Below are 12,976 nucleotides of genomic sequence, written 5' to 3' on the forward strand. Positions count from 1 at the left end.
GCTTAAAACTAATCCCGAAGGTAGATGTAGAGGAAGTGTGCCGACTGCGATCACATTGACCTTGGATCCGTTTCCAACGCGCATCGTCACTTCATCTTTCAGCAGTTGTCGTTTATTCTTTAGTTCTGTTTCGAGTTACAAATATGAGCAACCGAACCAAGATCAAATACCAGTGTACTAGAACGAGAACCAGTGAAATGAACATCTATAACATGTATATCAAATATACCTTCTTTCTTCTTCTTGACAAGGCCGCTCTTCAGATCAGCCAGATACTTGGAGCAATTACGCTTCCAGTGTCCCTTCTCCTTGCAGTAATAGCACTCAGCATCAGGCTTAGGGCCGTTCTTAGGTTTCATAGGAGGCGTGGCAGCTTTCTTGCCACCCTTCTTGAATTTTCCCTTAGACTTGCCCTGTTTCTTGAAACTGGTGGTCTTGTTGACCATCAACACTTGGTGCTCTTTCTTGATCTCAATCTCAGCAGCTTTTAGCATGCCAAAAGTTCGTGTAACTCCTTGTTCATGTTCTGCATATTGTAGTTCATCACAAAGTTCTTGTAACTTGGTGGCAGTGATTGAAGGACACGATTAATCCCTACCTGTTAGGAATCACTATTCCCAAGTCATCGAGTTTCTTCGCATGCCCGGTCATGGCGAGCATGTGCTCACTAACGGAGCTGCCTTCTTCCATCATACAGCTGAAGAAATGTTTCGATGCTTCATAGCATTCCACTGCCGCATGAGTCTCGAATATAGCTTCCAGCTCATTCATCAACTCATGAGGATCATGGTGCTCAAAACGTTTTTGAAGATCGGATTCCAGACTGCACAGGATGGCACACTGAACTTGAGAGTACCGAGTTTTTCGAGTCGCGTAAACAGCTTTTACTTCATCGGATTCATCTTCTGCAGGAGGGTCACCTAGCGGTGCATCAAGCACAAATTGCAGATTTCCGCCAGAGAGGAAGATCCTCACATGACGGAACCAGTCGGTGAAGTTGCTACCGTTGCTCTTAAGTTTCTCTTTCTCTAGGAACTGATTAAAATTGATTGGGGACGCCATCTCTACAACATATATTTGCAATAGTTTAGACTAAGTTTATGACAAATTGAGTTCAAATTTTAATTCACATAATTAAAAACCTAAGTGAACTCCCACTCAAAACAATATCCCTCGCATTGTCTTAGTGATCACACGAACCAAATCCACCGCACCTAAACCCGATCATCACGAGAAAAGGTGTGATTTCAATGGCGAACACTCAAAGTGTTCATCATATCAACCATATGATTCATGCTCTACCTTTCGGTATCACGTGTTCCGAGACCATGTCTGTACATGCTAGGCTCGTCAAGACCACCTTAGTATCCGCATGTGCAAAACTGTCTTGCACCCGTCATATGTACTTATTGAATCTATCACACCCGATCATCACGAGGTGCTTCGAAACGACAAGACTTGGCAACGGTGCTACTAAGGATGAACACTTTATTATCTTGAGATTTTAGTGAGGGATCATCTTATAATGCTACCGTCGCGATCTAAGCAAAATAAGATGCATAAAAAGGATTAACATCACATGCAGTTCATATGTGATATGATATGGCCCTTTTGTTCTTGCGCCTTTGATCTTCATCTCCAAAGCACGGATATGATCTCCATCATCTTCGGGCATGATCTCCATCATCGTCGGCGTAGCGTCAAGGTCAATGGCGCCGTCTTCATGATTGTCCTCCATGTAGCAACTATTACAACTACTTTGAAATACTACTCAACATGAAATTTAAAGACAACCATAAGGCTCCCGGTTGCCACAATACAATAATGATCATCTCATACATATTCATCATCACATTATGGCCATATCACATCACCAAACCCTGCAAAAACAAGTTAGACGTCTCTAATTTGGTTTGCATATTTTACGTGGTTTAGGGTTTTCGAGAGAGATCTAATCTACCTACGAACATGAACCACAACGTTGATACTAATGTTTTCAATAGAAGAGTAAATTGAATCTTTACTATAGTAGGAGAGACAGACACCCGCAAAGCCTCTTATGCAATACAAGTTGCATGTCGAACGAGGAACAAGTCTCATGAACGCGGTCATGTAAAGTTAGTCCGAGCCGCTTCATCCCACTATGCCATAAAGATGCAAAGTACTCAAACTAAAGATAACAAGAGCATCAACGCCCACAAACCATTGTGTTCTACTCGTGCAACCATCTATGCATAGACACGGCTCGATACCACCGTAGGATAACGTTGAATAGAAAACCAAACTTTTGCTAGCGCGAACACGCATGCGAAGCCAAGATGCACTGTCGAAGACGGTAGCAACGAGGGTATCGAGTCTCACCCTTGAAGAGATTCCAAAGCCTACAAGAGGAGGCTCTTGTTGCTGCGGTAGACGATCACTTGCCGCTTGCAAAAGCGCGTAGAAGATCTTGATCACGATCGGTTCCGGCGCCACGAACGGGCAGCACCTCCGTACTCGGTCACACGTTCGGTTGTTGATGAAGACGACGTCCACCTCCCCGTTCCCGCGGGCAGCGGAAGTAGTAGCTCCGCTTGAATCCGACAGCACGACGGCGTGGTCTCGGTGGCGGTGTAGAAGTCCGGCGGAGCTTCGCTAAGCTACGCGGGCAATATGAAGTGGAGGAGCAAAGCTAGGGTTTGGGAGGGGGTGGCCGGCCACTCAAGGGGGGCGGCCAAGCTATGGTCTTGGGGTGGCCGGCCCCCTCCCTTGGCCCCTCATTATATAGGTGGATCCCAAGTGTTGGTGTCCAAGTCTTCGAATAAGACCCGAAACCAAAACCTTCCATAGGAGGGGGAAACCTAGCCCAACTAGGACTCCCACCCAAAGGTGGGATTCCCACCTCCCATGGGGGGGTGGCCGGCCCCCTATGGTGGAGTCCACTTGGGACTCCACCCCATCTAGGGCTGGCCGGCCATGGAGGTGGAGTCCCTTGTGGACTCCACCTTCCTTGGTGGTTTCTTCCGGACTTTTCTAGAACCTTCTAGAACCTTCCATAGAACCTTCCGCGACATTTTATTTCACATAAAATGACATCCTATATATGAATCTTATTCTCAGGACCATTCGGAACTCCTCGTGATGTCCGGGATCTCATCCGGGACTCCGAACAAATATTCGAACTCCATTCCATAATTCAAGTGCTACCATTTCAACATCCAACTTTAAGTGTGTCACCCTACGGTTCGAGAACTATGCGGACATGGTTGAGTACTCACTCCGACCAATAACCAATAGCGGGATCTGGAGATCCATAATGGCTCCCACATATTCAACGATGACTTTAGTGATCGAATGAACCATACACATATATTACCAATTCCCTTTGTCTCGCGATATTTTACTTGTCCGAGGTTTGATCTTCGGTATCACTCTATACCTTGTTCAACCTCGTCTCCTGACAAGTACTCTTTACTCGTACCATGGTATGTGGTCTCTTATGAACTCATTCATATGCTTGCAAGACATTAGACGACATTCCACCGAGAGGGCCCAGAGTATATCTATCCGTCATCGGGATGGACAAATCCCACTGTTGATCCATATGCCTCAACTCATACTTTCCGAATACTTAATCCCACCTTTATAGCCACCCATTTACGCAGTGGTGTTTGGTGTAATCAAAGTACCTTTCCGGTATAAGTGATTTACATGATCTCATGGTCATAAGGACTAGGTAACTATGTATCGAAAGCTTATAGCAAATAACTTAATGACGAGATCTTATGCTACGCTTAATTGGGTGTGTCCATTATATCATTCACACAATGACATAACCTTGTTATTAATAACATCCAATGTTCATGATTATGAAACTAATCATCCATTAATCAACAAGCTAGTTTAAGAGGCATACTAGGGACTTCTTGTTTGTCTACATATCACACATGTACTAATGTTTCGGTTAATACAATTCTAGCATGATATATAAACATTTATCATAAACATAAAGATATAAATAATAACCACTTTATTATTGCCTCTAGGGCATATCTCCTTCAACAAACACAACATATAGAATTACAGATAGATGATCTTGATCATGTTCGGCAGCTCACAAGACCCGACAATTAAGCACAATGAGGAGAAGACAACCATCTAGCTACTGCTATGGACCCATAGTCCAGGGGTAGACTACTCACACATCACTCCGGAGGCGACCATGGCAGCGTAGAGTCCTCCGGGAGATGATTCCCCTCTCCGGCAGGGTGCCGGAGGCGATCTCCTGAATCCCCCGAGATGGGATTGGCGGCGGCGGCGTCTCTGGAAGGTTTTCCGTATCGTGGCTCTCAGACCGGGGGTTTCGCGACGAAGGCTATTTGTAGGCGGAAGGGTAGGTCAGGGGGCGTCGCGAGGGGCCCAGGAGACAGGTCGGCGCGGCCAAGGGTGGGGCCGCGCCGCCCTACCCCCTGGCCACCTCGTGGCCCCACTTCGTTGACTCTTCGGTCTTCTGGAAGCTTCGTGGCAAAATAGGACCCTGGGCGTTGATTTCGTCCAATTCCGAGAATATTTCCTTACTAGGATTTCTGAAACCAAAAACAGAAACAAAGAATCGGCTCTTCGGCATCTTGTTAATAGGTTAGTTCCAGAAAATGCACAAATATGACATAAAGTGTGCATAAAACATGTAGATATCATCAATAATGTGGCATGGAACATAAGAAATTATCGATACGTCGGAGACGTATCACTGACACAAAAAATGATAGACATGTTTAAGAAGCTATTTAAGAACATATGCTGAGAACAGTAGGGTACAAAAAAATGCTGCAGTGCAACTAAAGGTACATTTGCTCACCTCTTCTGTGTGATTGCCCGTCAGATGGCGTTTTATAAACATGTCAACTTGCGAAGGTTCAGAAATGAACAATGATAAATTAACCCTGAAGCAAGTTTTCAACTGCAAAAGGAAGAATATCAGTACAAAAGTTAATTTAAGGGACATTTAACTGAGAGATGAAAAAAAATACATGAAATGTAAAATTAGAATGACGAAAACGTACTGGTAAGGCACCAAATGAACCATCACTACGTGTGTCCAAATCACATACAGTGGTGATCATCTTGTTTGTCCAAACTGAACAACGAGTTCCATCCTGTGGAATATCTAGAGCGTCTGTTTCCAATGAATCAACATATAGGACCTGCAAAGCACATTCAGAAAAGAAAAATCGTCTAAGTGTTGTCCTCAACATGATTAAGATAGAGGTTAAGATACGAAAGACAATACTGACCATGAGATAAGGCATACAAGCCTTGAACCAATTCTTCTTATCCTTTGCACTTGCAGTCTGGCATATGATGTCAACAATAAACTGAGCCCAGTTCAAAGTACCTATGGCTTCTATATTCACAACTGACGGATAACATTTAGGACTAACTTTTATCCCTGTAGTAGGAGCAAAGACTGAGCTAATAAGGAATATTACAAATTTCCTCATGTATGAATCATCTGCAGGATATTCTGGACCAAGCTCCTTCTCGACAGTTGAAACATTTGGGTGTACTCCATTGTGAATACCAAACATCTTCAAATCCAAACAAGTGGCGTCAACGTTTGGGTGATAAGGAACATCAGCGCTGCCAATAGGGACACCTAAAACTCTGACAACCGACTCAGCATTGACTGGGATTATTCCTCTTCCTCCAAAATCCAGACAGCATCTTACAGGATCAAAACAAGACATTAGGAAGCGGCAGAGCTCCGGCACAAGCTTGGAACACTTCATCTGAGCAATGTTAGCAAAAACTGATGTAGAAATCAATTCCATCTGTTTTGGTGTCATGCCCTTCTAGACACGAACAATTTTCATATTAGATGAACGATTGAACAGAGAACTCTGACAAAAACAGCAAAAGAAAAGGAGTGAACCCTGTCAGACCTATGACTAATTAACAAATTTTCACTCCAACATAATCATAGAGAAGCAAATGATTATGGATGGATAAGTACCTGGTTTTTCTTCTTAGTAACAACCATCCCCTCTTGATCATTATCATCATCAACATGTTTATCATCGACAGCAACATCAACAACTATATCTTCCAGATCGGCTGATGGCAAAGATGCACTTGGCACGTCTCCAACAACATCTGTCTTTGGTATCACCCCTGTTTCATCACCGAGATCGCCCTGCACAGTTGCTTTTAAGTGCAATTTGTTCCTCATTCTGCTGTACTTTGATTTCTCAGGTTTTGAACTCTTTGGAGTATGTTCTGCTTGATACGCGTACAGCACGCGTCCGTTGGGAACCCCAAGAGGAAGGTGTGATGCGTACAGCGGCAAGTTTTCCCTCAGTAAGAAACCAAGGTTTATCGAACCAGTAGGAGCCAAGAAGCACGTTGAAGGTTGATGGCGGCGAGATGTAGTGCGGCGCAACACCAGGGATTCCGGCGCCAACGTGGAACCTGCACAACACAACCAAAGTACTTTGCCCCAACGAAACAGTGAGGTTGTCAATCTCACCGGCTTGCTGTAACAAAGGATTAGATGTTTGCAGAGAACAGTAGAACAAGTATTGCAGTAGATTGTATTCGATTAAAAGAATGGACCGGGGTCCATAGTTCACTAGAGGTGTCTCTCCCATAAGATAAATAGCATGTTGGGTGAACAAATTACAGTTGGGCAATTGACAAATAGAGAGGGCATGACAATGCACATACATGATATGATGAGTAGTGTGAGATTTAATTGGGCATTACGACAAAGTACATAGACCGCTATCCAGCATGCATCTATGCCTAAAAAGTCCACCTTCAGGTTATCATCCGAACCCCTTCCAGTATTAAGTTGCAAACAACAGACAATTGCATTAAGTATGGTGCGTAATGTAATCAATAACTACATCCTCGGACATAGCATCAATGTTTTATCCCTAGTGGCAACAACACATCCACAACCTTAGAACTTTCTCACACCGTCCTGCATTTAATGGAGGCATGAACCCACTATCGAGCATAAATACTCCCTCTTGGAGTTAAGAGTAGAAACTTGGCCAGAGCCTCTACTAATAACGGAGAGCATGCAAGATCATAAACAACACATAGGTAATAGATTGATAATCAACATAGCATAGTATTCTCTATCCATCGGATCCCAACAAACACAACATATAGCATTACAGATAGATGATCTTGATCATGTTAGGCAGCTCACAAGACACGACAATGAAGCACAATTAGGAGAAGACGACCATATAGCTACTGCTATGGACCCATAGTCCAGGGGTGAACTACTCACTCATCATTCCGGAGGTGACCATGGCGGTGAAGAGTCCTCCGGGAGATGATTCCCCTCTCCGGCAGGGTGCCGGAGGCGATCTCCTGAATCCCCCGAGATGGGATTGGCGGCGGCGTCTCTGGAAGGTTTTCCGTATCGTGGCTCTCGGTGCTGGGGGTTTCGCGACGAAGGCTTTAAGTAGGCGGAGGAGATAGGTCAGGGGGCCACACGAGGGCCCCACACGCTAGGCCGGCGCGGCCAAGGGCCAGGCCGCGCCGCCCTAGTGTCTGGCTACCTCGTGGCCCCACTTCGTATCATCTTCGGTCTTCTGGAAGCTTCGTGTGAAAATAGGCCCCTGGGCGTTGATTTCGTCCAATTCCGAGAATATTTCCTTACTAGGATTTCTGAAACCAAAAACAGCAGAAAACAAAGAATCGGCTCTTCGGCATCTCGTTAATAGGTTAGTGCCGGAAAATGCATAAATATGACATAAAGTATGCATAAAACATGTAGATATCATCAATAATGTGGCATGGAACATAAGAAATTATCGATACGTCGGAGACGTATCAGCATCCCCAAGCTTAGTTTCTGCTCGTCCAGCAGTAAACGATAACAAAGATAATTTCTGGAGTGACATGCCATCATAACCTTGATCATACTATTGTAAGCATATGTAATGAATGCAGTGATCAAAACAATGGTAATGCAATGAGTAAACAAATGAATCATATAGCAAAGACTTTTCATGAATAGTACTTCAAGACAAGCATCAATAAGCCTTGCATAAGAGTTAACTCACAAAGCAATAATTCAAAGTAAAGGTATTGAAGCAACACAAAGGAAGGTGAAGTTTCAGCGGTTGCTTTCAACTTGTAACATGTATATCTCATGGATAGTTGTCAATGTAAAGTAATATAACAAGTGCAATATGCAAGTATGTAGGAATCAATGCACAGTTCACACAAGTGTTTGCTTCTTGAGATGGGAGGAAAATAGGTGAACTGACTCAAAAATAAAAGTAAAAGAAAGGGCCCTTCGCAGAGGGAAGCATTGATTGCTATATTTGTGCTAGAGCTTTGGTTTTGAAAACAAGAAACAATTTTGTCAACGGTAGTAATAAAGCATACGTGTTATGTAAATTATATCCTACAAGTTGCAAGCCTCATGCATAGTATACTAATAGTGCCCGCACCTTGTCCTAATTAGCTCGGATTACCTGGATTATCATCGCAATGCATATGTTTTAACCAAGTGTCACAAAGGGGTACCTCTATGCCGCCTGTACAAAGGTGTAAGGAGAAAGCTCGCATCGGATTTCTCGCTATTGATTATTCTCAACTTAGACATCCATACCGGGATAACATAGACAACAGATAATGGACTCCTCTTTTATGCATAAGCATTCAACAATTATTAATTTTCTCATATGAGATTGAGGATATTTTTCCAAAACTGAAACTTCCACCATGGATCATGGCTTTAGTTAGCGGCCCAATGTTCTTCTCTAACATTATGCATGCTCTAACCATTCTAGTGGTAAATCTCCCTTACTTCAGACAAGACGAACATGCATAGCAACTCACATGATATTCAACAAAGAGTAGTTGATGGCGTCCCCTGGAACATGGTTATCGCACAACAAGCAACTTAATAAGAGATAAAGTGCATAAGTACATATTCAATACCACAATAGTTTTTAGGCTATTTGTCCCATGAGCTATATATTGTAAAGATGAAGGATAGAAATTTTAAAGGTAGCACTCAAGCAATTTACTTTGGAATGGCGGAGAAATACCATGTAGTAGGTAGGTATGGTGGACACAAATGGCATAGTGGTTGGCTCAAGGATTTTGGATGCATGAGAAGTATTCCCTCTCGATACAAGGTTTTATGCTAGCAAGGTTTATTTGAAACAAACACAAGGATGAACCGGTGCAGCAAAACTCACATAAAAGACATATTGTAAACATTATAAGACTCTACACCGTCTTCCTTGTTGTTCAAACACTTTACTAGAAATTATCTAGACCTTAGAGAGACCAATTATGCAAACCAAATTTTAGCAAGCTCTATGTATTTCTTCATTAATGGGTGCAAAGTATATGATGCAAGAGCTTAAACATGAGCACAACAATTGCCAAGTATCACATTATCCAAGACATTTTAGCAATTACTACATGTATCATTTTCTGATTCCAACCATATAACAATTTAACGAAGAAGATTCAACCTTCGTCATGAACATTATGAGTAAAGACTAAGGACATATTTGTCCATATGAAACAGCGGAGCGTGTCTCTCTCCCACACAATGAATGCTAGGATCCATTTTATTCAAACAAAACAAAAACAAAAACATACAGACGCTCCAAGCAAAGTACATAAGATGTGACGGAATAAAAATATAGTTTCACTAGAGGAACCTGATAATGTTGTCGATGAAGAAGGGGATGCCTTGGGCATCCCCAAGATTAGACGCTTGAGTCTTCTTGAAATATGCAGGGGTGAACCACCGGGGCATCCCCAAGCTTAGAGCTTTCACTCTCCTTGATCATATTGTATCATCTCCCTCTCTTGATCCTTGAAAACTTCCTCCACACCAAACTCAAAACAACTCATTAGAGGGTTAGTGCACAATCAAAATTTACATGTTCAGAGGTGACATAATCATTCTTAACACTTCTGGACATTGCACAAAGCTACTGAAAGTTAATGGAATCGAAAAATCCATCAAGCATAGCAAAACAGGCAATGCGAAATAAAAGGCAGAATCTGTCAAAACAGAACAGTTCGTAAAGACGAATTTTATTGAGGCACCAGACTTGCTCAAATGAAAATGCTCAAATTGAATGAAAGTTGCGTACATATCTGAGGATCACTCACGTAAATTGGCATAATTTTCTGAGTTACCTACAGAGAATTAGGCCCAGATTCGTGACAGCAAAGAAATCTGTTTCTGCGCAGTAATCCAAATCTAGTATGAACCTTAATATCAAAGACTTTACTTGGCACAACAATGCAACAAAATAAGATAAGGAGAGGTTGCTACAGTAGTAACAACTTCCAAGACTCAAATATAAAATAAAAGTGCAGTAGTAAAAACATGGGTTGTCTCCCATAAGCGCTTTCCTTTAACGCCTTTCAGCTAGGCGCAGAAAGTGTGTATCAAGTATTATCAAGAGATGGTGCAACAACATTACCTTGGGTTTTGCACCTACCTTTCTTGTTCTTTTTCTTACTCTTTGATTTAGGGAATACATGTCTACCCCCCGGTGTAGAGGTGAATTTTAGGGTGCCTTCTCCCATATCTATGACTGCTCCCAATAGTTTCAGCAGGGATCTTCCGAGTGTGATTTGTCCTGTTCCTACACATTCAATAACAAGATAATCAATGGATATTGTTCTTCCAAGAATGGTTGTATGCACACCCGCAGCTATTCCCTTAGGAATTATAACAGAGTTATCAATAAGAGTTATTCCTTCTCCCCCTTCAACGAATCCCGAAAGTGCCAAAGATTCATGAATACTCTTAGGCATAAGGCAAAATTCAGACATAATATCACAATTGGCATAAAGAGTTTGATCACCGATAACAACTTTAATAGTAGGATCCCATAATGAAGGTTCAGAGTTCACTAAAACTTGATCAAGACGGTTACGAACATATCTATAATTTTCGTTCAAGCGAGATGCACTTGTCTCAAGAGTGTTTAATCTATTATAAATGCTATTAAGGGCCGAATCAAAGTTATTAACTGAATCATGTGATGCAACCAACTTCTTTATGGCATTAAAAGCTTGATCCCCATTACAATGAAGGAAATCTCCTCCCACTAAAGCATCCAAAGCATATCTATAGCGAATCATAAGACCAAAATAAAAGTTACTAAGAAGCAAACTTAGAGTCATTTGAGGTTCAGCTTTACGATAATAATCAAAAATTCTGGACCAAGCATCTTTAAAACTCTCCTCATCCCCTTGTTTAAAAGTGAAGACTAATTCCTCCGGTGGAGAAGTAACATGTGCAGAACTAGACATGGTAACAAAAGTAAAATGCAAGTAACTAAGTAAAATGCAAGTAACTAATTTTTTTGTGTTTTTGATATAGCAAACAAGATAGCAAATAAAGTAAAACTAGCAACTAATTTTTTTGTGTTTTGATTTAGTGCAGCAAACAAAGTAGTAAATAAAATAAAGCAAGACAAAAACAAAGTAAAGAGATTGGATTGTGGAGACTCCCCTTGCAGCGTGTCTTGATCTCCCCGGCAACGGCGCCAGAAAATCTGTTGCTGGCGCAAAGTTGACGTGGGAGTTAGAGATCTCTGTGGTGTAGCTTTTCTTCAGATCCCCGGCAACGGCGCCAGAAAATCTGCTTGATACGCGTACAACACGCGTCCGTTGGGAACCCCAAGTGGAAGGTGTGATGCGTACAGCGGCAAGGTTTCCCACAGTAAGAAACCAAGGTTTATCAAACCAGTAGGAGCCAAGAAGCACGTTGAAGGTTGATGGCGGCGAGATGTAGTGCGGCGCAACACCAGGGATTCCGGCGCCAACGTGGAACCTGCACAACACAACCAAAGTACTTTGCCCCAACGAAACAGTGAGGTTGTGAATCTCACCGGCTTGCTGTAACAAAGGATTAGATGTATAGTGTGGATGATGATTGTTTGCAGAGAATAGTAGAACAAGTATTGCAGTAGATTGTATTCGATTAAAAGAATGGACCGGGGTCCACAGTTCACTAGAGGTGTCTCTCCCATAAGATAAATAGCATGTTGGGTGAACAAATTACAGTTGGGCAATTGACAAATAGAGAGGGCATGACAATGCACATACATGATATGATGAGTAGTGTGAGATTTAATTGGGCATTACGACAAAGTACATAGACCGCTATCGAGCATGCATCTATGCCTAAAAAGTCCACCTTCAGGTTATCATCTGAACCCCTTCCAGTATTAAGTTGCAAACAACAGATAATTGATTCAATAACTACATCCTCGGACATAGCATCAATGTTTTATCCCTAGTGGCAACAGCACATCCACAACCTTAGAACTTTCTGTCACTGTCCCAGATTTAATGGAGGCATGAACCCACTATCGAGCATAAATACTCCCTCTTGGAGTTAAGAGTAAAAACTTGGCCAGAGCCTCTACTAATAACGGAGAGCATGCAAGATCATAAACAACACATAGGTAATAGATTGATAATCAACATAGCATAGTATTTTCTATCCATCGGATCCCAACAAACACAACATATAGCATTACAGATAGATGATCTTGATCATGTTAGGCAGCTCACAAGACCCGACAATGAAGCACAATTAGGAGAAGACGACCATCTAGCTACTGCTATGGACCCATAGTCCAGGGGTGAACTACTCACTCATCACTCCGGAGGCGACCATGGCCGTGAAGAGTCCTCCGGGAGATGATTCCCCTCTCCGGCAGGGTGCCGGAGGCGATCTCCTGAATCCCCCGAGATGGGATTGGCGGCGGCGGCGTCTCTGGAAGGTTTTCCGTATCGTGGCTCTCGGTACTGGGGGTTTCGCGACGAAGGCTTTAAGTAGGCGGAGGAGATAGGTTAGGGGGCCACACGAGGGCCCCACACGCTAGGCCGGCGCGGCCAAGGGCCAGGCCGCGCCGCCCTAGTGTCTGGCCACCTTGTGGCCCCACTTCGTATCATCTTCGGTCTTCTGGAAGCTTCGTGT

This window comes from Lolium perenne, chromosome 3 (assembly GCF_019359855.2).
Source record: "Lolium perenne isolate Kyuss_39 chromosome 3, Kyuss_2.0, whole genome shotgun sequence".
Classification (NCBI taxonomy): domain Eukaryota; kingdom Viridiplantae; phylum Streptophyta; class Magnoliopsida; order Poales; family Poaceae; genus Lolium; species Lolium perenne.